Source organism: Rhinopithecus bieti, unplaced genomic scaffold (assembly GCF_001698545.2).
Source record: "Rhinopithecus bieti isolate Rb0 unplaced genomic scaffold, ASM169854v2 scaffold_10379, whole genome shotgun sequence".
Classification (NCBI taxonomy): Eukaryota; Metazoa; Chordata; class Mammalia; order Primates; family Cercopithecidae; genus Rhinopithecus; species Rhinopithecus bieti.
Genome location: NW_016806591.1, coordinates 1338247 through 1364853, shown reverse-complemented (window position 1 = coordinate 1364853; position 26607 = coordinate 1338247). Strand labels below are relative to the sequence as shown.

Sequence of the window (26607 nt, the reverse complement as noted above, 5' to 3'; positions counted from 1 at the left end):
AAAAAAAAAAAAAAAAAAAAAAAAGTAAGTATACTTATTTTATATTGTTTGATAATTCTAGTACTTTAAGTCTCTGTGAATCAGATGCTTCATTAAGCCTGACTTGCGGGAGGGATAGCATTAGGAAAAATACCTAATGTAAATGATAAGTTGATGGGTGCAGCAAACCAACATAGCACATGTATACCTATGTAACAAACCTGCACGTTGTGCACATGTACACTAGAACTTAAAGTACAATAACAAAACAAAAGCCACCATTTTTCTTGAACATTTATCAGTGAGTATTCTCTGATGTTTGAATTGAAAGTGGGACCCTTGAGAAGAGATTTATATTTGCTTCTTCCAGGCATTTGAAAATACTCTTTTCCAGCCAGGGCCATTTCACGCTTAATTCTCAACTTCAGGTTTTTTACATTTCTCAGAATTCAGGATGCAAACTTACCTGAGAGTCAACGTAATGTTGCAAATCCTTAGGGGAAATTTTTTCTCCCTTTAGTCTGTGACTATTTTCAAGGCAGATCATTTTCCTTGCTACTCACCGGATATGTTTCTGCGTGTTTAGGACTCCCTTACTCTGAGGTCATTATCTTTGGATTTGGGGGGTTTCTCCTAAAAGATTCTAGAATTTGAGTATGCTGTGGATGTTTCCCCTCACAAGTATTAAACTTGGCAACTTTCCTTAAGGGAAATGACGAATATAGGGCTCCACTTAAGTTCTGGACTCTATAGATGAGGGAGTTGCAATCTTTTTCTACGAAGGGCTATATAATAAATATTTTAGTGGTTTCTGGTCATGTACTTCCAGGCCACATTATTTCTGTCGCTATTTTTTTAATTTTCTCATAATTCTTTAAAATATAATAACCATTCTTGCCTCCAGAGCCATAAAATCCCAGGCCATGGTTTTGATTTGTCCCATCGCTTATAGACTCCTGCCTAAGAGTCTAACTTCCCCTTTCTCATATTTTTTTTTTTGACCTCAGAGATCCTTCAGAGTTCACTGATGTCTTTTTAAAGTCCATAAAATACATTTTTCTTCTGGCATTTTCAATAGTCTTCAGTTGGAGCGTCAGTTAGGCTATCTAGTACTGCTGAGAATAGAAATTTTATTTTATGCAGTATATAAATATTTATTTCGATTACTGCTTGTATTTGCCGTTTTCTATTTTTCCCATGTTTTTGGTCTCAGACCTTTCTGGCATAACCTTCCTTCTCTTTCAAATACATTCCTCCATTGTTAGCCTGTTGGTTAAATTCTTGCAATCTGTATTCTTTTTAAAAGATTGTTTCACCTTGTATGCAATTGTATGTCCAATTTTATTTTCCTCAAAATTTGGAAGGTACTGTTGGTTTCATTTTATTTACGCTGAATGGAATTAACTGCTTTCTGATTTTGGAGAATTATTATTTTTTTTATTAATCCTGGGAAAATCTCAACAGTTATCTCTTTGAATTATCTATCCCTCATTCTATTTTTCTGTTCTTTTGAAACTCCAATTAGATGTGTGTTAGACTTCTCAGAGTCCTTTATGTCTTTTACTTTCTCTTTCATTCTCTCCCTTTATTTCTTTCTCTCTTTCTCCCTGCACCCCTCCCTATATGACTTTCCAGTAATTTTCTGTAATCTATTTTGTTGTTCACTTAGGTTCTCATTGGTTACTATTCTGTTTTTTAATTCGTCTATTGTATGTATTTTTGTTTCTGTAGGTTTTTATCCTCTTATATTCTAATTCACTTTTGGTGATTTCTTATTAATTTCTCATGTTGTTGGTTTTTTTTTTCATTTACATCCTTAAAAACATTAAACATGCTGGATGTTATAGCTTGTGTCTGGTAATTACAACATCTGTAGAGTCTGAAGTTCTATTTCTGTTATTTTACTCACTGTATCTGATGGTTTTATTGGGATGTTCCACGTGGTAATTCAACGATGCCTACAACGAGAAGGTAGGCTTTCCCCAGGTACCTGGGTGCTTATCAAATCCAGGAAAGCTGGTTTAAATTAATTAATTAAGACTTTTAAACCATGTGAGTAGTAACCATTTAAATCCATTTAAATGTCATTCCTGCATGTGGCCTTACTTTAAGGTAAAGCTCTCAGGGGGGATTATATCACTGTACCCATGACCGAATCAGAGATCAACAAATTTCGTTGCTATTTCTTTTGGCAGTGCTTTGTTATTTTTCTAGCTTATGTTTTCACTAATGGTGAATCTCTTCAGAGGCACAAGCTTTAAGCGTTTTCTGTATTCAGACTCTCCATTAGCTTTTTATAATAAAAGCTCTTTGTTGCCACAAATCACCAAATGTTTCCAGGTGTTGCTGTATTCAGTGATTTCCATGCCTGCTTTGTTTCTAGCCTCTTGAGATTTTTCCTTTTTTCTCCATCTATATTTAAAAATGGACATCTTTAATAGTTTCTGTGTCATATTTAGGTGTTTGAGAGCATGATAATTTTCAGGATTTTCAAAATCTTGTGTTAGACATCTAACTTTAACTTTTTTTCCTTCAGAAAATATAAAATATTTAAGATATAGGTTCTAATCTTTTACTGAAGTTAGTTACTATTACCATGATCTTAGGGAAGTCATTTACACTTAGAATCTCAGTTTCTTTGTCAACGAAATTAGGGATCTAAGAATACCAATTTCACAGTATTGTAGGCTGGTGTATATATGGTAATGGGTATCAATATACTTTTCAAAACCATTGTTAAAGCAAACTATGGCCTGAAAAGGACTCTACTTCTATATTTGAGTCCTTGTGGATGAACTGCAACCTAACTTAATAGATAGACAAGATTGAAAACCTAACTTAAGAGTACGAACCTGTAACACTAGCTGAGTCTTGGCCAATCCCACGAGCCGTACTTCCCCCTTTTTTCTCAGTAATTTCCATTTTCCTCACCCTTCAGAGTGTCTGCAAGTCTAATATTTCATGGGCATGTGACAAGGACCCCATTTGCAGCTGAACTAAGGAGAAAATTCTACAATATGACTCCCCCCGTTCCCTTTTTTTTTGGTCTATAAATTTGTTCTGACCATGAGGCATCCCTGGAGTCTCTTTGAACCTGCTGTGATACTGGGGGCTGCCTAACTCATGAATTGTTCATTACTCAATTCAACCTTTAATTTAAGTGAATTTTTTTAACACCATAGTGAGCTATACAAACATTTGATATTATTATTATAATCATCATTATTCACAAGGCTCAATCAGGTTCTCTAAGCCAAAAGTTAGAACTATTGCTGATATATAATGATAAATTTCAAATGTTTCTGATACAGAAAAGGAAGTATTTCTCCATGGACCTTATGAAAATTAATATTATTTTTTGGCAAATGAAACAAAAATCACATCTATAATTAAAATGAAAAGTTATTTGTATTTATATATCACTTAGCAAAATAAGTTTAAATAAAACAAGTAAAACACAGTTCTCTGATAATACTCTTGCTAACTTTGCTAATATTCCAGGGAAGAAACAAAATATCTCTTATTTCTAAGTCAAAGTCAAATACGAATATTGACTTTCTCAATATAAAATGCTGTTTGCAAGCAAGGTAGAATTAAACTCTCACAAATAATTTCAGGAACAAAATATTCAATTATTATCTGCATCTTGTGGTATATATGCCATCTATACAATTTAAAAGACTGTTACTGCAACTTTTGATTACAAAATCTCTTTTCCTTATTTTCTGAAATAGGTTTGCATGCAAGTTTTAATCATAGTTATTCATATGACTTATAATGATGTATTATGTTTCTGTGCTACATTATTTATTTGCCTGACAAAGAATTTACTACTTTACCTTCTAGCCAGGGCAGTACAGGAAGACAGATTTTCTCTGAACTATAAATTTTGAAAGTTCATCTAGTTACACATATGCTTTGTTTCATGATCACATGGTTACATTTGGGGCTTCTGTGGGAAATACTGTTGCAATACTTTTTTTTTTTTTTTTTTTTTTTGGCTAATTTTTGGTAAGGAATCAAAGCATCGAATATCAATGCCAGAAGATATATTATCCTTCTTAGTTCAGTAAGAATTTATTTTAATTGGGCACATTTAGAAAATTTATGACAGGGAAAGTAACGCTTGCTTCCAGAGAGCAAATACAAAACAGCAAATCAGAATTCAACTTGAAATACTTTTTTAAAGTTTCTATTTATCTATTTTTTGAAAGTTTAAAAAAAATTCTTCAATTTCTGAAACACTAATAGAAATAACTAACCCTGTAACTATACTTTTAAGTACTGAAAAATGTTAATTTAAACAGCCCAATAAACTTGTGTGTCTGTTTCCTACAGATAAGAAAACAGAAAATTGTGTAAATAACTGGTACAAGGAAATTTAGACAATAAGTAGTGAAGTCCAAATTTGAACATGGCTTTGGAGTCTGTTACCTCCTCTCTATATTACCTCCAAGTCAGTTGTTAGGAAACTAGTTTTTCATTCCCAATACTGTTGATGAAGTCCTCATCACTTTCCTGATTTTTGAGTGATAGGTCTTAAAAATATTTGGATTTTAAAAGACTGCTTGATGTCTTAAATAATGTTTTATTCATCTAACTTCAGTGAATATAGCTGCAAGGAAGCCATTTTTTTACAGGGGACACCCAGGGAGCATGCTCTGACCCATAAGTCATTCCTTAATTTTGCAGCTATTCTCTAGCTTTACAATTCTGAATTAGTTCTAAGTGCATTACCAGGGGAACTTTAATATTCCCCTCAGCCCTATTAAAATTTAGACAGGCATTTTGACTTTAGGTCGCTGACCTTCCTTTTCTTAGGGCATTTACCTAAGAAAATTTTCCTTTGTAAATTCTTTCTCTGACTCTTTGAGATGTAAATCTTCCCCTGGCCTCTTGCCAGCGTTACAACCCTGGAGTGCATTTCTCAAAGACCTTGAGGCCATCTCTTAGAAAGATAATCAAGAAAGATAAGGCCACTGTCCTCTAGCCTCTGTGGAAGAGTAGGAGCCAATTAGCAAATACAGATGACCTAATCACATTAGCCAACTCCCCACTCCTCCACATCAAAGTCCTCTAGTACTTTTCCATTAGCTCAACCCAGCATTTAAAAGTCCTCCTACCTTTTGTTTCAGACAGGCCCTCTGCCCTACTGCCATAGCCTTGACTCCTATTGCACTTGTCTTGAATAAAATCTTTCTTGTCATGTTTAACAAGTGTTCAGTACAACTTTTCTATTACAAGGTCAAGATATCCCTCTATATCTCTGGAGATGAGATCAAGATCCAGAGGTGGACTGTTTTTAAATAAATGTTTATGTATGTTGTTGACTGCTTTATATTGTTTTCTTTCTTTCATTTTTAGTTATTAGCTAGTACTCTCTGATTTTTTTTTTTTTTTTTAATGTGATCCAGCCTATGTAGACTCCGGCATAAAATCCAACATTAGTCAAATACAGTAAATTAGGATATGTTCCCAGGTGAAAGACATAACTTTTAGCTTTGTCATATTCAACAATTATTTGTATCTTTATATAAGCATCTCCATTTAACTATTAATAATAATAATGATTCCTAACGCACTAGGCACTTTTGAAGTGCTGGGTTTATAATGGAACAAGTGAGACAAATTCCCTGACTTCAAGGGGCTGGCATTCTATTTTGTTATTATGAGTAACAAAAACAAAAAAGACCTCTACTTCATATTATTTAAGAATGAGCAAAAATCCTAAGCTGAAAAAGATAAGCATTGGATCTTTGAGCATTTAAGATGTTTAGTAAATATATACAATTAGGGTTTAACGTTTCAAAAAAGCACATTTTCTACTGAAGGTCATTAACTGCTGATTCACACTTTTTCAATTATGATATTTAGCTCTGTCTTGACATGATTTGCCCTCTGCAAATCCTTAGAGCTGCTAAATGGAGCAGAATGCTGAGCTGATTGAGGAACAGAAATATTTCAGTAAGGTTTTTGAGGCGATACACACACATACATAATATTGGGTGAGAAAAAAAAGAAAACAAATTCTCTCTGGGGCAAGAAAAATTGAGAAATTTGTTAAGAGTTTACACAAAAGTCAAATGTTTTACAATCTATGATATTTTCCTGATGGTATTTTACTTAGCATAAAAAAAGTCCCTATAGTTTTCTTTCCTATGTATTTACATCAGCATTTTATTTCTTTATGTTGCTATAGAAGACTTAATTCATTTAAATGTTACTGTATTTTTGAATTGTGATACCATTATATTGCCATGTCAATAATGGTACTTATTTTTATTGCTGTCCTAAAGGTAATACATGCTCATTACTGAATGTATTACAAACAGAACGTGGGTACAATTTCTGGGTAACATTCCAAAGATCTCATTTCTGTGACTTGATCAGGTACTTTAAAAACTGTAATAATCAGGATAAGCACAACTATATTGGTTTATGAGTGTTAAATAATGAGAAAAGACAAATCTGACACAAACTTTTTTTCAGGAAAAAAAATCTGTTAGAGGAATTCTAACAGAATTCTAACAGCCATAAGCTTTTTTTTTTTTTTTTTTTTTTTTTTTTTTTTTTTTTTGTTTTTGAGAAGGAGTCTTGCTCTGTCCAGGCTGGAGTGCAGTGGCCGGATCTCAGCTCACTGCCAACTCCGCCTCCCGGGTTTACGCCATTCTCCTGCCTCAGCCTCCCGTGTAGCTGGGACTACAGGCGCCCGCCACCTCGCCCGGCTAGTGTTTCTTCGTATTTTTAGTAGAGACGGGGTTTCACCGTGTTAGCCAGGATGGTCTTGATCTCCTGACCTCGTGATCCGCCCGTCTCGGCCTCCCAAAGTGCTGGGATTACAGGCTTGAGCCATGGCGCCCGGCCGCCATGAGCTTTAAATTAAATCTTATTACCAACAAGAAAGTTATAGCCTATTGATTGTCTTAGCCATTAATTCACTCAAGGCATCATTTCAGTCTCTATAGAATTTAGCTGTTTTAATTTACTTATCAAAGCTAAGGACAATCAGCTTCCTTTACCTTTTCACTAGGCAAATCAACAGAGTAATTTTCTCTAATCAGATACTATTGAATTGCAAAGAAACAAATCTCATAGCACCCTGGCTGGTCACTTCACATAAACAAACTACAAACAGACAAATCTCTTAATAAAACCATTATTTTAGTTTCATAAGGGTGATTGAAAATACGGTAAAACCATTGATTTCCACACCATAACACCACTGGCCATCTAATTCTTTTTAATTTTGCTTCTGTGTATATGTCTTCATGTTTCTGTGTGTTACAGCAGTAACAGTTAAAAAGTGGCAGTATGTTGAATTGCCCATTATGTCTAAATATTGAATTTGATGCCAGTGAAATTCGACTTCTATGACAAAGAAAACACAACCTTTACTCAGGTATGCAAATCTAAATCCCCTGTTGAAATTCCACCATTAGTTCTTTCTTGAACTTTCTCTGAACATTATTATCCTATTGCTCTTGATCTAACCACATTACCAAGTAAATTAATGCATGCTTGAGGTTTTAGTTCCATCAAGGAGATATGCACTATTCTATCCAGCCTTGGGCCTCCTCAAATCTCAGCCTTCTCATGTTATAATTATTATTAAAGGAAATAACAAGATATCTTTTTTACATACCCTACATTTATATAACTGGGAAAATATGCTCATATATATTATCTTGTTTTACATTTGAAATACACTGAGTTTAGTGGTAAAGATAGTATTTTTTTCCTGATGTGTCATCTAATTAGATGACTTAATATTGCCTCAAGCCTAACATCAACAAAATTAACCTCACTTTCCTACCCTCCCCATTGCTTCCTCTCAGAAATCCAGGCTAGCCACCTCAGCTGCGTTCTCTGCCTTCTACCTGTTCTGTGAGAACATCCTATTGTTTGTTTGAAATGGCTCTTGAATCTGTACCTTCTCTACTTCCACATCCCTTCCCCATTTTTGCTCTTCATCATTGCATAGTTAACTCACTCTAACAACTTCCAGATGGTTTCCTTAACTAGATTTTTTTCTCTTCATACAGCATACTGAAACCAAGCCATCTTCCTAGTCTGAGAATTTCAGCAGCAGGCAAGCTCAAAGAAAATCACTGTTTTCCCATTTTCCTTTGTATAAACCCAAACTCCTCCTAGGCATCTAAGGAACTTTATTCTCTGGCCCATCTTGCATTTCTCACTTTATTATCTTTTACTATATACCAACACGGCCTCCTAAGTTCAGTCAGATTTGACTCTTTAGTATTGGCCTTACATACTGCTTTCATTCTGACACCTGGGTTTTGGCATATGATGTCTGACACTTCACAACGTCTGTTCTTAACCATACTATAAAGCCGAAGTCTAATCCCACTTTCTCAAATCCTTCCAGCCAAAACTTAACTCCTCTTCTGAACCTTAATTTTTGTACTTGTAATGGTCAGCTCTTTGTTTTTCTTTACTCTGTCTCACTACATTCACATAGAGGTCATATTGTAAATGGCATTTTTTTCCTGTGCAGTGTGAACCATCTGAATTGTATTGTTTTTGATAGTTAGATTCTGTTTTGTGGGGCAGCAGGAAAATTATTTTTCCTTTTACTTTCTTCCTTTTGCCTAAACTTCTGTGAATGGTTAAACTTGAACCTACTGTACAGACACTCAGATTGGCATGTAGATGGTGAGAGCTCTGCATTTGGTTTCTTTCACTATGAATTTTTGGTGACTAGAAACCTCTGCTTCTCAAACTAACAATTCATCTCAAGTTCTAAATACAAGCATCATGGCAGCTTGGGACTGCAAGGTAGTGTGGTCTACCATGAGTAAACAAATTATTTCATATGGCCAATATATCCACAAATATCAGTGAAATGCTTTGTTTTCCTTTTAAAGTTGATAGACAATTTTACAATGAGTGTTCTTTGTTTCTGTTTTGAGACGAAGTCTCACTCTGTCACCTAGTGCAGTGAGTGTCACTGCAGCGTCACCGAGTGCAGTGGCGTGATCTTGGCTCACTGCAAGCTCAGCCTCCTGGGTTCAAGCGATTCTCCTGCCTCAGCCTCCTGAGTAGCTGGTACTACAGGCGCCCACCACCACGCCCGGCTAATTTTTTTTTTTGTATTTTCAGTAGAGACGGGTTTCACTGTGATAGCCAGGGTGGTCTCGATCTCCTGACCTCGTAATCCGCCTGCCTCGGCCTCCCAAAGTGCTGGAATTACAGATGTGACCCACCGTGCTCGGCCTACAGTGAGTGTTTTATTTTAAGATAATTACTGAACATGCCAAGGGGCTAAGGTTGACATTAAGCCTCATACATGAGATCATTGACTAAAACAAAAAAGAAAACATAACTAAAAACCTTCATTATAACATTTAGTCTCTGAAAGAGGAAGAACAGGAGTCATGAGCAGAGACTTATGGGGATCATCATTTTCAATCTTCTGTTAAAGTAGCTTAAGGAGATGATATTTCTTGATAACACAAAGCACCATTTTTTAATGAATACATTAAAATAAAAATAAGTTTTAACAAAGTCCATTTTTTATAACATATATCAAAAAAAAAAGAAACTACTCTGTCAAGTGCCATAAAACTGACATGACTTGCACTGATTCAAGCACTTGGTTGGAGGTTGAAAGGGCACCAATGAGAAGTGTGACATTGGGCTTTATGAGAAGCATCAGTAATCTTCCTAAGTGGCATGTTCTTAGCAAGTGCTATGGACTACAACATCAAAATCAATGATTTTTTTTTTTTTTTGAGACATTAACTTTCATTTGAAGGCAACTATTTTCCTCAATTCTATTCCTTTTTCTAATGCTTTTCTTGGGTAATAAAATACATATAACATAGCATTTCTCATTTTAACCATTTTAAAGTATGCAATTCAGTGGCATATAGTAAATTCAGTGTTGTGCAGCTATCACCTCTGTCTAGCTTCAGAATATTTTCATCAACCATAAAGGAAACCCTGGACCCCAGGCAGCTATTCCTTATTTTCTTCTCCACCCAGCCCCTACCACCATTAACCTGCTTATTATCTACATAGATTCACCTATTTGGATGTTTCATATAGACAAAATTATGCAATATGTGACTTTCTGTGTCTAACTTATTTAACTAGTATCATGTTTTCAGATTCATTCATGTGGTACTGAAATGGCTTCATTGTCTGGAGTGACACCTGAGGCTTGTTGTTTCACGGCCATGGAGAACAAGGATGTGGACACATAAAGAGTGAGGTTGAGACTGGAAGTTTAATAGGTGAAAGAAAGAAAATAGCTCTCTGCTGCAGAGAGGGGACTCAGAAAAATGGGTTGCTGAATCCTTGGTGAAATGCAGGGGGTCTTACTGATGAGCTGGTGAGGAGGCAGTGTCTGATTTACATAGGGCATGAAAAACTGGTTAGACCACCAGGTGTGTTATTTGCCTAGGGTGCAAATCTCTGGTAGCCTCCACCCTCATCTTTTATTATGCGGGCAGGTTCCCTGCCTGAGCTTTGCCATGTTGCCCATTTCTTTGTTCCTGTACACATGGTGACACAAAGGGAAGATGTAGCCTCTATGTTGGATATGCCTGGCCCTGAGATAGCCCTTTTCTATTGGTGCAGCTGCCAGGATTACCCCATGCAAGCTTCTAGCTTGCTTATTTATATTTGCAGCTCCATTTTTCAGGCTGCTCTTCGTTAGAAAAGAAATGCTTTTGGGGGCTACTTTTTGTTCAAAGGGAAGCTTTGCTGAGGACTCTTTTGCCCTCACTATCTGCCTAAATAATTTCTTTCTACCTCCCGTATCAGTAGCATATACTAGTACTTTATTCTTTTTATGACTGGACATATTCCATTGTTTGGTGATACCACATTTTGTTTATTCATTCATTAGATGATGAAATTTTCTGTTTTTCTTTCTTTTTGGCTATTGTGAACAGTCCTGCTCTGAACATTTGTGGACAAGTATTTGTTAAGACATTTGTTTTTTATTCTTTTGGGTGTATCTAGGAATGGAATTACTAGGTGATATGGTAATTCTCCATTTAACTTATTAAGGAACAATCAAACTGTTTTCTACAGTGGCTAAATCATTTTACATTCCCATTAGCAATGTGTTACAGTTCTAATTTCTCTACATTATCATCAACACTTGTTATTTTCTATTAAAGATGTTTTATTTTTATTATAGCTATCCTAGTATGGGAAATTCTGTGGTTTTGATTTGCATTTTTCTAATGTCTAATGATACTGAAAATTTTTTCATGTGTTTGTTGGCCATTTGTATATCTTCCTATGCCTAATACTTTACATTGATCCTATGATTCTAATACTTTTAATCTATAGCATAATTCAACCTATATCCTCCCAAGGATTATCTATAGGCTAATGCTAAAAGATGTTTTTTAAAAAGTTCTTACTGTTAGGGAAAAGACTATCCATATAATTTAGTAAACTGCTTAGTTTATAATTTTGGCTAATTTTAATGTAACATTTATTAGTAAATTTTGCTCTTCAAACAGCATGAGATTTAAAAAGTACGTAAGATATGTATCCCTGAAAAGAAATCATTAACTTTCTTCTAGAATTATTTCCAAACTGTGACTCATTTGTAATTTACTGGAATAGTAAAGTTCATTAAGGAGATGAAAGTACAATGTATCTGATTGTTTTGGCCCTATTATATTCTTTAGGTGAGCTCCAAGTAAGGTTCCAGTATCTTGCCTTTTCTCCCCATTTTAAATAACTTTTCACTAAATTCAGTAAACTAGTGGGTAGCTGGGTGTTGAGGTTCTGAGAGGACAATATCTTCTCTAAAAATTGCATCATTAGATTTTCTCACCCCATAGTTCTCACCTGTTCTATTGCTGTCATTCACATCTCTATCATTTTAGCCAGAAACAGGTTTTCCTACTCATTGAGTTCATTCTGTCCAAAAAAGTGAGACAAACTCTCATTCCATTGTGATGACTCTTTTTCCTAAGACCTTACTTAATTATCTCTCTTGAAGTTTTTTTTTTTTTCTTTCATCCAACACTTAACAAATTAGAAAGAGTCCAAGAGCCTGGTGAAGTGAGGGGATTTCAGCTTTGTGTTGGGGCATAGGGAGGAGTGGGGGGCACGGAGTTGCTGTAGGCAGTTGTGGGGCACGGCTTCAACCACACTGATTCTCTCTAGGATTCATTTAAAATGAAAAAGGAGCAGCTGAATTATCCTTCTGCCTGCTCCAGGCTATTTTTTGTTTACACCCTGAGTTTTATAATGATTATAAGTATCCACTACTTTTTTTTTCTTTTTCTTTTTTGAGACGGAGTCTTACTCTGTCGCCTGGATGGAGTACAGTGGGGCAATCTCGGCTCACTGCAACCTCCATCTCCTGGGTTCAAGCAATTCTCCTGCCTCAGCCTCCCGAGTAGCTGGGATTACGGGCACCCACCACCACACCCAGCTAATTTTTGTATTTTTAGTAGAGACGAGGTTTTACCATGTTGGCCAGGATGGTCTTGATCTCTCGACCTCATGATCTGCCTGTCTTGGCCTCCCAAAGTGCTGGTACTACAGACGTGAGCCACCATGCCCAGCCATATCCACCGCTTTCAAAAGAAAAACATATTGAGTGTGACTATTGTTTCAAAGAAAACTTTTAGTAACTTGTCCCCAAGTGGATTCCTATCTCACTTTCATGGTACTAGAGGATAATCATACTTGAGTGTACTTACCATAAATAACAATGTATGTTTGCTGAATATAATACAGCTGCACACCTCAAAAGGGGAAGCAGATTTTATTTGTTATATTTGAAACTTTCTAATTGTACAAAAAAGTCCCATAGATAATTATTGTAGTTAATTAACTGTGGCTGTAATACGCTATGTTGCAGAGCAATTAGCCACTTCACTGTCATATGAGAGAGCAGAAGAGGGCAAAAAATGCTGTCATTGTAATTATTCAAGGTTATTGTAGAGAATGCTTGTCTATATTGCATGTTTAAAATGACCCTGCATCAACATAAGCAAATTAGTGATGCCTGTTTTACTCAACCAAATTTATTTAAAACTTTGAGGCAACCCTAATAAAATTAGACAAACCTAAAAATGATAAGCAACCCTATATGCTATTAAAAGCAAGTTATTGAAAAAAAAAATTAATGTTCATTAGGGTTACTTCCAGAGAATGGAACTTAGAAAATTTCACTTTCTTGTTTGTTTCATAGAGAAAAAAATATATATAATTATTTATATATTGAAGAAAATTAGTTAGTGTTAGAAACAAATTGGTAAATATATAAAGAATTTGCTACTATTCAAAGTTCACTCTTTGAATTTTGCTTTACATTGGCTATAGAAACAAATAATTCAGGAAGAAATCCCTGACGGGAATTGACTCCAACAGATGGTCATACACTGAAGTTTATATTTACCACTTCCATGCTTGGAAAGTGCTTTCTTTTAGAATTATTTCCAAACTGTGACTCATCTGTAATTTACTAGAAAAGACAAAGTATAGCAAAGTTCATTAAGGAGATGAAAGTACAATATATCTGACTGTTTTAGGCATAGTCTTTAGGTGATCTCCAAGCAAAAGAATTATATGTGTTGTGATTAAAGGATATTAAAACAGAGCCAAGTAGTATATTCCATGGAGACTTGTTTTATAATTGTGTCTTTGGAACAAATCAGTCAAAGTCTTATGTCAGGATCTTTACCAAAGTTCTCTGGTGTTCTTCAGAGACAGGGTGTGTTGAACACCAGTTTCTCCAGTGGACGGCCAGCAGAGAAAGGAACGGGAATGCACAGAAAAATACTTTTGCTTGCAGGGTAAGGCGTGTTCTTCACAGTGACAAAATTTGTGCTGCTTTACTTGTTTCTGCTTCCTGAAACCTTACATACAATAGTACTCTTTAAAAAGAGGAACAAAAGACACTGAATGTGAAGGGCTTGTTAATGTTGCCCATTTACTCAGTCATTGATTCAACAGGCATTTTTTTTTTCACCATCTACATTGGATTAGAAACGTTAGAAATTAATACATCATATTTTCTCAAGGTGTTTCCTCAAGGAGCTCACAGTCTAGTAAAGTGATGGACTCAAATAAGTACATCAGTATTTTAGTTTCTAATAAAGGTATGCATAAAGGGTGTTCTAATGGGGTATAAAGGAAGGAGTGGCCATTTTTTGGTAGGGATGACCTTATAGGAAAATAAAAAGAATGTATTTGTTCATTAATTCAACAACTCTTTAAAGATTGCATGATATTTTCCAGGCTAGAGATACAGTAACGAGCATGACAAAATCCTTGTTCTCTGGAAACGTACAGTGTTTTGAAAAGTGGATGGTTATCACCAGCAGACAAGGAGGAGAAGAGCATATTTCAGATGAAAGCACAGGGGCTTTGTGTATGTACTGGATTTTAGTCACATGCCTGTCCTACCCGCCTGTCACTTCTAGCTTAAACTGCTAAATTCCCCACTACCTCACCACCCCCTGCCCCTACCACACACAGAAATAATGCTCACGTATTTTTGTGTATAAAGGAAGATATTGGTAATTAAGTGGAGAAACAAAGATGTGAGACAATCAACAAGTGGTTTGACTATAGAGTTAAAGTTTTGCCAGGTAGTGAGGAAATGGGCTAGATTTTTTTTAACTCAATGACGTAGAATCATCAGTTGGCCCTGGAGCCGAGAGGACATTGTGTACTCTGGATGGTGATCATGTTGTTCCATGTGCAAGATAAGCTGAATAGAGAAATCATGTCAACAAAATAAAAAAGAAAAAAATGGAGCAGACTCAGACAGAAATTAGAGACCATGTATAAATTTGCCAACTTCATAAAGACTTTCTAATTCAGAGTTTACTCTTCACGGCATGAATTGTACTTCCAATATCAGATTCTATGACCTATTAATACCTTTGTCACAATTGTCTTCCATTTTCAGCTTGGCCGTCTACACTATTCTATGATCAGAATGAGCATTCAATTCAAAATACACATTAGAGTGCTTTCAGTGGGTTTCTGTTGCTGTGTATCCAAAAGTAGCAAGTGGTGTTGGGGTATCTTTCTTTAGGCAGTTTTGCAAGGCTAAGAAATAGTGTGAGAAAACAAGGCACAGGAAGTAGACCTGAGACTGGAAAGAAAGCCAGGGACAGAACACGAATAGTTTTGTATACCATGGTTAAAAGTTTAGCTTTATAATCTAAACAATGGAAATCACTGCAGACCTCCAGAAAAAGGAGTGGTATGATCAGGTTGCATTATAAAAAGATCACTTGAGAACTTTAGAGAGCTTATAAATGGAGACAGAGCAAGGCCTCTTAGGAAACTATGAGAATATCATTAGTACGAGATATTAAGAATCTGTAGTAAGGCAGTAGGTATGGAAATAGATATTTAACATATCAATGTTGTGAAATTTATAAGACTTGGACATTGATTTCAAAAAAAGGAGGAATGACAGATTAATGACTGATACATGCCAATGCTTCATCAGTAAGGGAAATCCTAGAAGTAGTGGTACAAAGAATTAGTGAAGTTGGGGAGATATTAGTGAAGTAGTCTTCTTGTCTGAGGTATTACCCAAAGTTCTTTGTCTCACGACCAAGAAGAATAAGGGGCATGGTCACCAAGGGTGAGTTTGAGTGACAGTTTAATAAGCGAGAGAGAAAAGCTCTCCACTGTGGGGAGGGGCCCAAGGAAGGTCAGCATTTCACAGTTGAGTACAAAGACTTTTATGCAAAAGTGAATGGGGTGGAGTGTTTCATTTGCGTAAGGTGAAAAAACCAGTTAAGACTGGGTATTTTATTTGCATAAAGCAGTAATTTACAACAGCTCCACCCTGCACCTCTAGTGAGCATGTGGGTCCTTATCCTGAGTTACTCCATTGTTTTATTTCCGTTACTACACATGTATCAGCAGATGGAATTTACCACTGTGGACATGTTTGGTTTGTGTAAATCCTCTGATCTGTGCAGCTGCAAGCATGTCTTAAGGAAGTCCCCTGTGTAAGTTCCCTTATCTGAGTATGCCCAAAAAGGAGAAGAATGTGCTCACTGAAGCCCACTGTGTATGGACAGAACTCACTGGTTGCAGAAAAGACAAAGGTATTATTATTATTATTATTATTATTATTATTATTATTATACTTTAAGTTCTGGGATACATATGCAGAACATGCAAGTTTGTTACATAGGTATACACGTGCCGTGATGGTTCACTGCACCCATCAACCTGTCATCTACATTAGGCATTTCTCCTAATGCTATCCTTCCCCTAGTACCCACCCCCTGTCAGGCCCCAGTGTGTGATGTTCCCTTCCCTGTGTCCATATGTTCTCACTGTTCAACTCGACTTATGAGTGAGAACATGCGGTATTTGGTTTTCTGTTCCTGTGTTAGTTTGCTGAGAATGATAGTTTCCAGTTTCATCCATGTCCTGCAAAGGACATGAAGTCATCCTTTTTATATGGCTCCATAGTATCCATGGTGTATATGTGCCACATTTTCTTAATCCAGTCCATCACTGATGGCCATTTGGGTTGGTTTCAAGTCTTTGCTATTGTGAACAGTGTTGCAGTAAACATACGTGTGCATGTGTCTTTGTAGTAGAATGGTTTGTAATCCTTTGGATATATACCCAGTAATGGGAGTGCTGGGTCAAATGGTATTTCTAGTTCTAGATCCTTGAGGAGGCGCCATACTGTCTTTCACAATGGTTGAACTAATTTACACTCCCATCAACAGTGTAAAAGTGTTCCTTTTTCTCCACATCTTCTCTAGCATCTGTTGTTTCCTGACTTTTAATGATCGTTGTTCTAACTGGTATGATATGGACTCTCATTGTGGTTTTGATTTGCATTTCTCTAATGACCAGTGATTATGAGTTTTTTTTCATGTGTTTGTTGGCCACATAAATGTCTTCTTTTGAGAAGTGTCTGTTCATATCCTTCGCCCACTTTCTGATGGGGTTGTTTGTTTGTTTTTTTTCTTGTAAATTTAAATTCTTTGTAGATTCTGGATATTAGCCCTTTGTCAGATGGGTAAATTACAAAAATTTTCTTCGATTCTGTAGGTTGCCTGTTCACTCTGATGATAGTTTCTTTTGCTGTTTAGAAGTTCTTTAGTTTAATTAGATCCCATTTGCCAAATGTTTGCTTTTGTTGCCATTGCTTTTGGTGTTTTATTCATGAAGTCTCTGCCCGTGCCTATGTCCTGAATAGTATTGCCTAGGTTTTATTCTAGGGTTTTTATAGTTTTAGGTCTTACATGTAAGTCTTCAGCCCACCTTGAGTTAATTTTTGTATAAGGTATAAGGAAGGGATCCAGTTTCAGTTTTCTGCATATGGCTAGCCTGTTTTCCCAACACAGTTTATTAAATAGGGAATCCTTTCCCCCATTGCTTGTTTTTGTCAGGTTAGTCAAAGATCAGATGGTTGTAGATGTGTGGTGTTATTTCTGAAGCCTCTGTTCTGTTCCATTGGTCTATGTATCTGTTTTGGTACCAGTACCATGCTGTTTTGGTTACTGTAGCCTTGTTGTATAGTTTGAAGTCAGGTAGTGTGATGCCTCCAGCTTTATTCTTTTTGCTTAGGATTCTCTTGGCTATACAGGCTCTTCTTTGGTTCCATATGAAATTTAAGGTAGATTTTTCTAATTCTGTGAAGAAAGTCAGCGGTAGCTTGATGGGGATAGCATTTAATCTATAAATTACTTTGGGCCATATGGCCATTTTCATGACACTGATTCTTCCTATCCATGAGCATGGAATGTTTTTCCATTTGCTTTTGTGCTTTCTTGTTTTCTTGAGCAGTGGTTTGTAGTTCTCCTTGAAGAGGTCCTTCACGTCCCTTGTAAGTTGTATCCCCAGGTATTTTATTCTCTTTGAAGGAATTGTGAATGGGAGTTCACTCATGATTTGGCTCTCTGTTTTGTCTATTATTGGTTTATAGGAATGCTTGTGATTTTTGCACATTGATTTTTTATCCTGAGACATTGCTGAAGCTGCTCATCAGCTTACGGAGATTTTGTGCTGAAACAATAGCATTTTCTAAATATACAATCATGTGATGTGCAAACAGATAATTTGACTTTCTCTCTTCCTATTTGAATATCCGTTATTTCTTTCTCTTGCCTGATTGCTGTGGCCAGAACTTCCAATACTACCTTGAATAGGAGTGGTGAAAGAGGGCATCCTTGTCTTGTGCCAGTTTTCAAAGGGAATGCTTCTGAAATTGTGGCAGTAATTAATAGCCTACCAACCAAAAAAAGCCTCGGATCAGACGGATTCACAGCCGAATTCTACTAGAGGTATAAAGAAGACTTGGTACCATTCCTTCTGAAATTATTCTAAACAAGAGAAAAAGAGGGGATCCTCCCTAATCATTTTATGAGGCCAGTATAATCCTAATACCAAAACCTGGCAAAGATACAACAACAAAAATAAAAGAAAAATTCAGGCCAATATCCTTGATGAACATTGATGCGAAAATCCTCAATAAAATACTGGCAAACCAAATCCAGCAGACATAAAAAGCTTATCCACCATGATCAAGTCAGCTTCATCCTTGGGATGCAAGGCTTGTTCAACATACACAAATCAATAAATGTAATCCATCACATAAACAGTACCAATGACAAAAACCTCATGATTATCTCAATAGATGCAGAAAAGGTCTTCAATAAAATTCAACACCTCTTCATGCTAAAAACTATCAATAGGCGAGGTATTGGTGGAACAGATCTCAAAAGAGTAAGAGATGTTTATGACAAACTCACAGTCAATATCATACTGAATGAACAAAGGTCTTTTTATGGTAGACTTTGCTTCCTTATCTGTGCTTGCAGCTTGGTTTTTCAGGCTGCTGTTTGTTGGAAAGAATTCTACTGAGGATGTACCCTAACTGCCTGCATAGCTGCCTTCCTTTCCCTCTCTTTTGGTGTGGGATTTTGCTTTAGCACATACTTGTGAGATCATAAAGTATTTGTTTTTCTCTGTCTGCCTTATTTTACTTAGTGTTATGTCCTCAAGATACACCCATATTGTTGCAAATGACAGAAATTCATTCTTTTCAAAGGATAAATAATATTGTGTGTGTGTGTGTGTGTGTGTGTATGTGTGTGTGATTATTACCATTCCTCTGTCAATGAACATTCAGGTTGTTTTCATAACTTGGCTATTGTGAATAATGTTGCAGTGAACATGGGGGTGCAGATATCTCTTTGAAATGAAGATTTTATTTCCTTTATATATATACCCAGAGGAGGGATTGCTGGATCATATGTTATTTCTATTTTTTACTTTTGGGGAAATCTCCAGGCTGTTTTCCATAATGGCTATACCAATTTACATTTCCATCAACAGCGTATAAGTTTTTCTTTCCTCCACACCGTTACCAAAAGACCATCTTTGTCTTTTTGCTAATGGTGATTCTACAGTTACACAAGATGAGGGAGTTATGTAGCTCTAATATAGAGGATGGTGGTTATGGTTAACAATAGTGTATTGTATATTTAAAACTTTCTGAGAGGATAAACCTTAAGTGTTGTTACCACACAGAAAAAGAGAGAAGAAAAGAAAATGGTATCTGAATTGATAGATACATTAATCAGCTTGATTATGACAATAATTTCATAATGTATAAATTATATATCAAAACATCATGTTGTAAGCCTTAAACACATAGAGTTCCTATTTGTAAAAAGAAAAATCTGGTAATTGAATATCAGATGTAAATTTCCCTAAGCCTTACATCTTTTTAATCAACTTGATGAAGACATTCTAAGTACAATGGAAGTCTCTGTGTTAAGTGTAATGTAATATAAATTCTTGACCAGATGGTTTTACAAAGGTAACATTCATTTTTCAAAATTAAACAACTGACATATTAAATGCCCCCATAATTGGCTTGCAATTTTAATAAAGAGCAGAATTCAACATAGGGATTTCAGCAGGGATATACAGCTGGGTAATGAACACTTCCTAAGATCATTGTTATTGAGTTATACCTACACTTATTTTGTCCTTTTAAAAATTATTATAGCTGTCATTTGGAGACTATGCCACAGACAGGGTAACAAATTCATATGTATTATTTAAATTGTCCTAATAATTATTCTCTGAAGCAGCTTTTAATATCTCCATTTTACTGTTGAGAAAATATAGACACAATGAGCTTCAAGTTCAATAACTTGCCAAAGGTCATAGTATCTATTTAAGCTGAGATATGAGGCCACTTCTGTCTGACTCCATAGCCTGCGCAAGGAACAGTTGTGTTGTGTATTGCCTTCCAAATACCAAACAACAGGTGAATGAAGAATGCACAACTCTCTATAGGATTGAACCTGCCCATCTACCATTTACGTTCTTCAGTTCTCTCACATTCCAGACAAGTTTTCTGGTGACTCTATGGGCTGGGTAACAGTGGGCAGGGTGACAAGAAAGAAAATGCCATGGTGGAAAAGCAGATTTAGGAGCAGAGAATCAAATGGTTATGTCTTTCTCCTTTTTAGCCTCTGTGGCAGCAACTACTGAACCTTAGTATTAACCCAAGCAGCATATGAGAACAGGAGGCCATGTGTGGCTGGTTCCACCTCCCGGTGTCACAAGAGAGACTCAGTGTGAGGGACTGTTTATTTTTGAGAGGTGAGATCACAAGACACAGATTTGAGACCAGCTTTTTGATTTATATTGCAAGTAAGACCAATTTTTCCTTGCTGCAAATAAGAGAAAAGTCACTTTTTATTAATAGGGCACAGAGCAAATCTTAAGTAGTTAATGTTAGTTACATCCTAGGAAACCTTTGCAAATGCCATCTCTTAGCTTGTTCTCCAAATGTAAAGGTTAGAAATCATTTCAGGAAGCATGGTCACACATTATAAATAACTTCTCCTTCCGTTTAAGCTGCTGTAAATTTATATACATAATTCACTGTTTTTCATTAAGGAATAATGCCAAGAGAAGAAAACAACAGGTTAAAAAAGTGATCTAATGCTGGAGAGGAAGCAAGAAACCAGGCCTGGACATCTTTCTAGAAATAGAGTGGGCCCTTTCTAGACAGAATATTCCATGTTGTTTGGGTAGTTTGCTTTGGGGCAGAATATAGGTTACCTCGTCAATACTGTAACTATTTAGCCACAGGGGGCTGTTTGGATTAAAATTAAACACAACTAGACATTTAATTCCTTAGTTATACTAGAAATCAAAAACCAGAACACAGATGAAAAAAACACTAATGAGTAGGAGGGAACAGTCTTCTATATCAAAGAATGTTGCTTCATTAGCCCTGCCTTTTGTATTTAGATAGTGTCAAATATTTTTGATGTAAACTTCCTTCATATTCATTTATTTCCAAATATTTCTTTAAAATTAAAATCTGCCTCTATCTGTATTTTTTTCTTTTCCTTTAAGCTAAGACAAAACACTTTGGAATGGTGCCAAGTACTATGCACATCTATTCATTCATCTATCCATTCATCTACCCAACTATTGTCTATGTTTCTAGAAATTTCTTTAGCTTCCTAAATGTGTGAAAAGTAAATAATGGTAATGAACTATATTCTATTCACCATCTAAATATTTTGGATTGAAATAAGTACCCTGTTATAATATAGGATATGTGTCTCTGTAAGCATTATCAAATGATGTATGAAGTTAAATATATAAATAGTATATATTTAATATAAATATATAAACATTTGTACATTTCTTCCATTCATCTACCCAACTATTGTCTATGTTTCTAGAAATTTCTTTAGCTTCCTAAATGTGTGAAAAAGTAAATAATGGTAATGAACTATATTCTATTCACCATCTAAATATTTTGGATTGAAATAAGTACCCTGTTATAATATAGGATATGTGTCTCTGTAAGCATTATCAAATGATGTATGAAGTTAAATATATAAATAGTATATATTTAATATAAATATATAAACATTTGTACATTTCTTAATAAAAGATCTTTATTGCATAAATGTATTAAGTTTTATATACACATATACCCATATGAAAGAAGAGAATATTGCAAAATTATTTGATTTTTTAAAAATGATATTATTAATAGCTAGATTCTAGATCCTTTTAATATATCCAAGGATGAAGAATTGTTGGTTGTAATGTAAACTCAACACTTAAATTTCAACTTCCACTTAAGCTTGGTATTTGGTTGGTGGGAACCACACAGGTTCAACGTGCCTATCTGGGAATGTGACTTTTGTACAGGGCCCATGTACCCTGAACCCTGGCCACTGCATGATGTTTGTTTGCAATGATTGCAAGATGTTCAGATTTTGTAAATACAAATGTCATAAAAACTTTAAAAAGAAACACAATCCTTGCAAGTTCAGGTGGACCAAAACGTTCCAGAAAGAAACTGGTAAAGAGCTTACAGCGAATAATTCATTTGATTTTGAAAAACGTAAACATGAACCTACAAAGTACCAGCAAGCGCTATGGAATAAAACTACTGATATAATGAAGAGATCAAACAGAAACGTCAAGCTAAATTTATAATGAACAGATTGAAGAAAAATAAAGAGCTACAGAAAGTTCAGGAGATCAAAAATGTCAAGCAAAACATCCATCTTATCCAAGCGCCTCTTGCAGGCAAAGGAAAGCAGCTGTAAGAGAAAATGGTACAGCAATTACAGCAGGATATGGACATGGAAGATGTTTCTTAAAAACCTTCACATTTCTGCATGTACACTTGAAAATATCCTTTGGAGACTTACAACTTCTAAATTATTTATTTTTTTAAATATGGTCCCTTAAAAGGTGATTAAAAACATTTCTCCTACATTGCTGTCTGTAAGACATCAGATATTATGAATGTTAGCTTGCTTCTTAGTGCTAAACCTTCACTGATAGATGTACTTGTGTAAATCATGAAAATTCTGTTTGTAAATACAGAAATGAATTGTGGACATAAAATGGTCACATTATTTGGATAATGGCAGCAGGAGGCATTTATATAATAACTAATGAAAAAAATTCATGGCAAGTGATATATAAAATGAAATATCCTTTGCAGTAAAATATTTCCTTTATTAGTGTTATAGAAGGGGAATATAATAAGGAACTAACTATCTGTAAGACAGGTATTCTCAAATGATATCCTTTATTTTGATTTCAGTGTTTCCTGTTTTAGTGTATTAGCATCTTAGAGGAAAATAATAGCCTTGTTTGATGAAGCCTAATTATGCTGGACTATTTTTGACCTGGTTTAATCGTTTTTATAGGTAACTGTGGATGCCGGAGATGAGAGCTGAATAATATTTGCCTGAAATGGCACTAAACTCTATAATTTCTGCTTTGAAGAATACTCAGTTCTAACTCGTGATTCCTGGTAGAAAGACTTTCATTTTTCTAGCTTAGCAATGATCTAGAAGCAGAGGAATTCCAGTATATTTTAAAATTAATTGTGTGGTTTTCTTTTTTAAAAGCTCCTAATTGTTTTGGAAAATAGAATTTATAGGTAGAACACTGTTTAGTATTTGCACATAAATTAAAACTATTTTAAAAGTAAAAAACAAAACAAGAAAAAAAAACCCTTAAATTTCCCAAAGTGTAACAGTTTGTCTTAGTTTTTTTATTCACTTAGATTCTGTGCCATTCTGTGTCTATTAATGTGATCAATAGATGGTAAAATACCACCCTTCCTGAGACCCCTTCAGGTTCTTTCATTGTATTGCATATCTTTTAAAATAACCTATTACTAAATTCAAGCTACTTCACCACACACTCAAACTAATGAATGTTTCCATTAACGTTTGACTTTTTAACAGAAATAATATAAAATGTGTTAGGTATTTGAATGACAGATTCTTTAAACTGTAGGTTGAAATTATAGGACCAATTTGTCTATTAGTTTTGTCCAATTAATGATCGAATTATTGTTATTAATATCTACTTTCAATATTTCAATGCTTCATTATGATTATTTCTGTAACAATTGTACATTTGCTTGGATTCCTTCCTGTGTTTTTTTTCCCTAAATAGGGAAAAATAACTGTTATTAATATATATTATTGTATATATTGTAAATATTGTAATATATAGTATTTGGCCTAGTATGTATTCTAGGCCAAAGAAATATAGTATTGAAACTATTCCTATGCACTTTATGAAATTTATCAGTGAAGAAGGGAAGGGGAGAAACAAAAATAACCCAAGCTTGCAGCACATTCATCATTAATCATAAGGTCGACTTGCTTTAATTATTAATTAAATAATTAAATTAATTATTAAAATTAATTTTTATTTAATTAAAATCTGGGGGGTACATAGTAGATATATATGTTTATGGGGTGCATGAAATGTTCTGATACAGGTGTGTAATGTGAAATAATAACATCATGAAGAATGGGGTATCCATCCCCTCAAGCGTTTATTCGTTGAGTTGCAAACAATTCAATTATATTATTTAAATTATTTGAAAATGTACAGTTGTTACTGACTATAGTCACCCTGTTGTGTTCTTTTTTCAGTGTCTTTTCACTGACCTTGAAAGAATGCAGACATCTTAGTTCAGTCAGATATTCCAAAAAGTAGTAGTACTAACTTTTGAACTTTTGCAACTTCCAGATATTGTAAAATTAAGTTTTGACTATGAAAGAATTATAGTTGAATGTGATATCAGTGAAGTAAAGTTTACAGATTTTAAATAATACTTCACATTATAATTGCTACTTAATTGCTTTGGGACAATGAAAAATTTATTATTTGAAATTGGGAATCTTTCTGAATTGGTCTCAGCCCATAGATTATCTGTAAGATGATAGGAGACAAAGAATCTGCTGTTTCTAGGCCAAAGAAATATAGTATTGAAACTGTTCCTATACACTTTATAAAATTAATCAGTGAAGAAGGCAAGGGGAGAAACAAAAATAAACCAAGCTTGCAGCACATTCATCATTAATCATAAGGTTGACTTGCTCTCTGGTCTACTTTGTCTGAGATGTCTGTTGCCTATTGTCCTAGAATCACATAGACCTTAAATTACAGTTCCCTTAACTATTCTGTAATAAAAACTTGAACACTATTTGATGTTTTCCCTTTGAGATACTCTTTCAACTCCTGCATACTGACACCAGCTAGTCTAACACACCTCACTAACACCAGCTGATCTGAAGGACCCCCAAGGAGCTGACTCACCAAATAATGTGGTTTCCACATCCTGATGATTGTGTCCCCCTTGCCCTGACCAATTGATGACTCAAATTTTCCATCCGCTGGCCCTCCATGATTCCCTTAAAAATTCCACTTCAGGACTCCTGAGGGAGATGGATGTGAGGGTCCCCTTGCATCTCCTATTTCAGCACTCTGTAATCATTAAACTCTCTGCAAACCATGCCATCTCAGTGTGTCGATATGTTACTGTATAGCGGGAATACAAACCTATTGGTCCTATAACAGTATTAAAAATAGTTAATGATTCTTTTCACTTATTAATCTTTGTTGGATGTCAAGACTAATATTGCTAAGCACATGGATTTTCTTAAACAAGCTTTTATTCTTGACTTAATAGACATTTAACAATTTTGTTTAGACTTTCAATTTTCCATTTTGTCTTTTAGATAAACTTACATCACAGAAGCTATGCTTTTACTAAGTCATCTTAGTCATATAATTATAAGTATTTTATCCAAAATTGTGCACCTGACCCAAGTAAGCCAGTTAGACTTTTTTCCCATGGTGGGTGTGTAAATGTGTCTATGATATATGTTACCCACATACACACACACAAAGAGAAGGAGAGATAGAGAGTGTCAGCATTTTGTATAACCATAACTGATAATTTCAGGAGCTTCAAACTGATACTGTACACCAAATGCAATGGTGTGCAGAAGAAACCCGTCTGTAGAAAGAACTAGAATAAAAATGTACGTGCAAAAAGCAGAGGTAAGAGCCTGTTTCTGTGCCTCCAGTATCATTTAGATTCACATGTGTATAATCCTGAGGCTTATCTGCTTCCCCTTCCACACCTGNCCAAGCTTGCAGCACATTCATCATTAATCATAAGGTCGACTTGCTTTAATTATTAATTAAATAATTAAATTAATTATTAAAATTAATTTTATTTAATTAAAATCTGGGGGGTACATAGTAGATATATATGTTTATGGGGTGCATGAAATGTTCTGATACAGGTGTGTAATGTGAAATAATAACATCATGAAGAATGGGGTATCCATCCCCTCAAGCGTTTATTCGTTGAGTTGCAAACAATTCAATTATATTATTTAAATTATTTGAAAATGTACAGTTGTTACTGACTATAGTCACCCTGTTGTGTTCTTTTTTCAGTGTCTTTTCACTGACCTTGAAAGAATGCAGACATCTTAGTTCAGTCAGATATTCCAAAAGTAGTAGTACTAACTTTTGAACTTTTGCAACTTCCAGATATTGTAAAATTAAGTTTTGACTATGAAAGAATTATAGTTGAATGTGATATCAGTGAAGTAAAGTTTACAGATTTTAAATAATACTTCACATTATAATTGCTACTTAATTGCTTTGGGACAATGAAAATTTATTATTTGAAATTGGGAATCTTTCTGAATTGGTCTCAGCCCATAGATTATCTGTAAGATGATAGGAGACAAAGAATCTGCTGTTTCTAGGCCAAAGAAATATAGTATTGAAACTGTTCCTATA

The 26607-nt window shown here is 35.0% G+C and overlaps 1 pseudogene; it reads left to right on the top strand.

Annotated features, from left to right (window-relative positions):
- Window positions 1-13596: 13596 nt before the first annotated feature.
- On the top strand, window positions 13597-23995 carry LOC108532788 (probable ribosome biogenesis protein RLP24 pseudogene; annotated as a pseudogene).
- Window positions 23996-26607: the final 2612 nt, after the last annotated feature.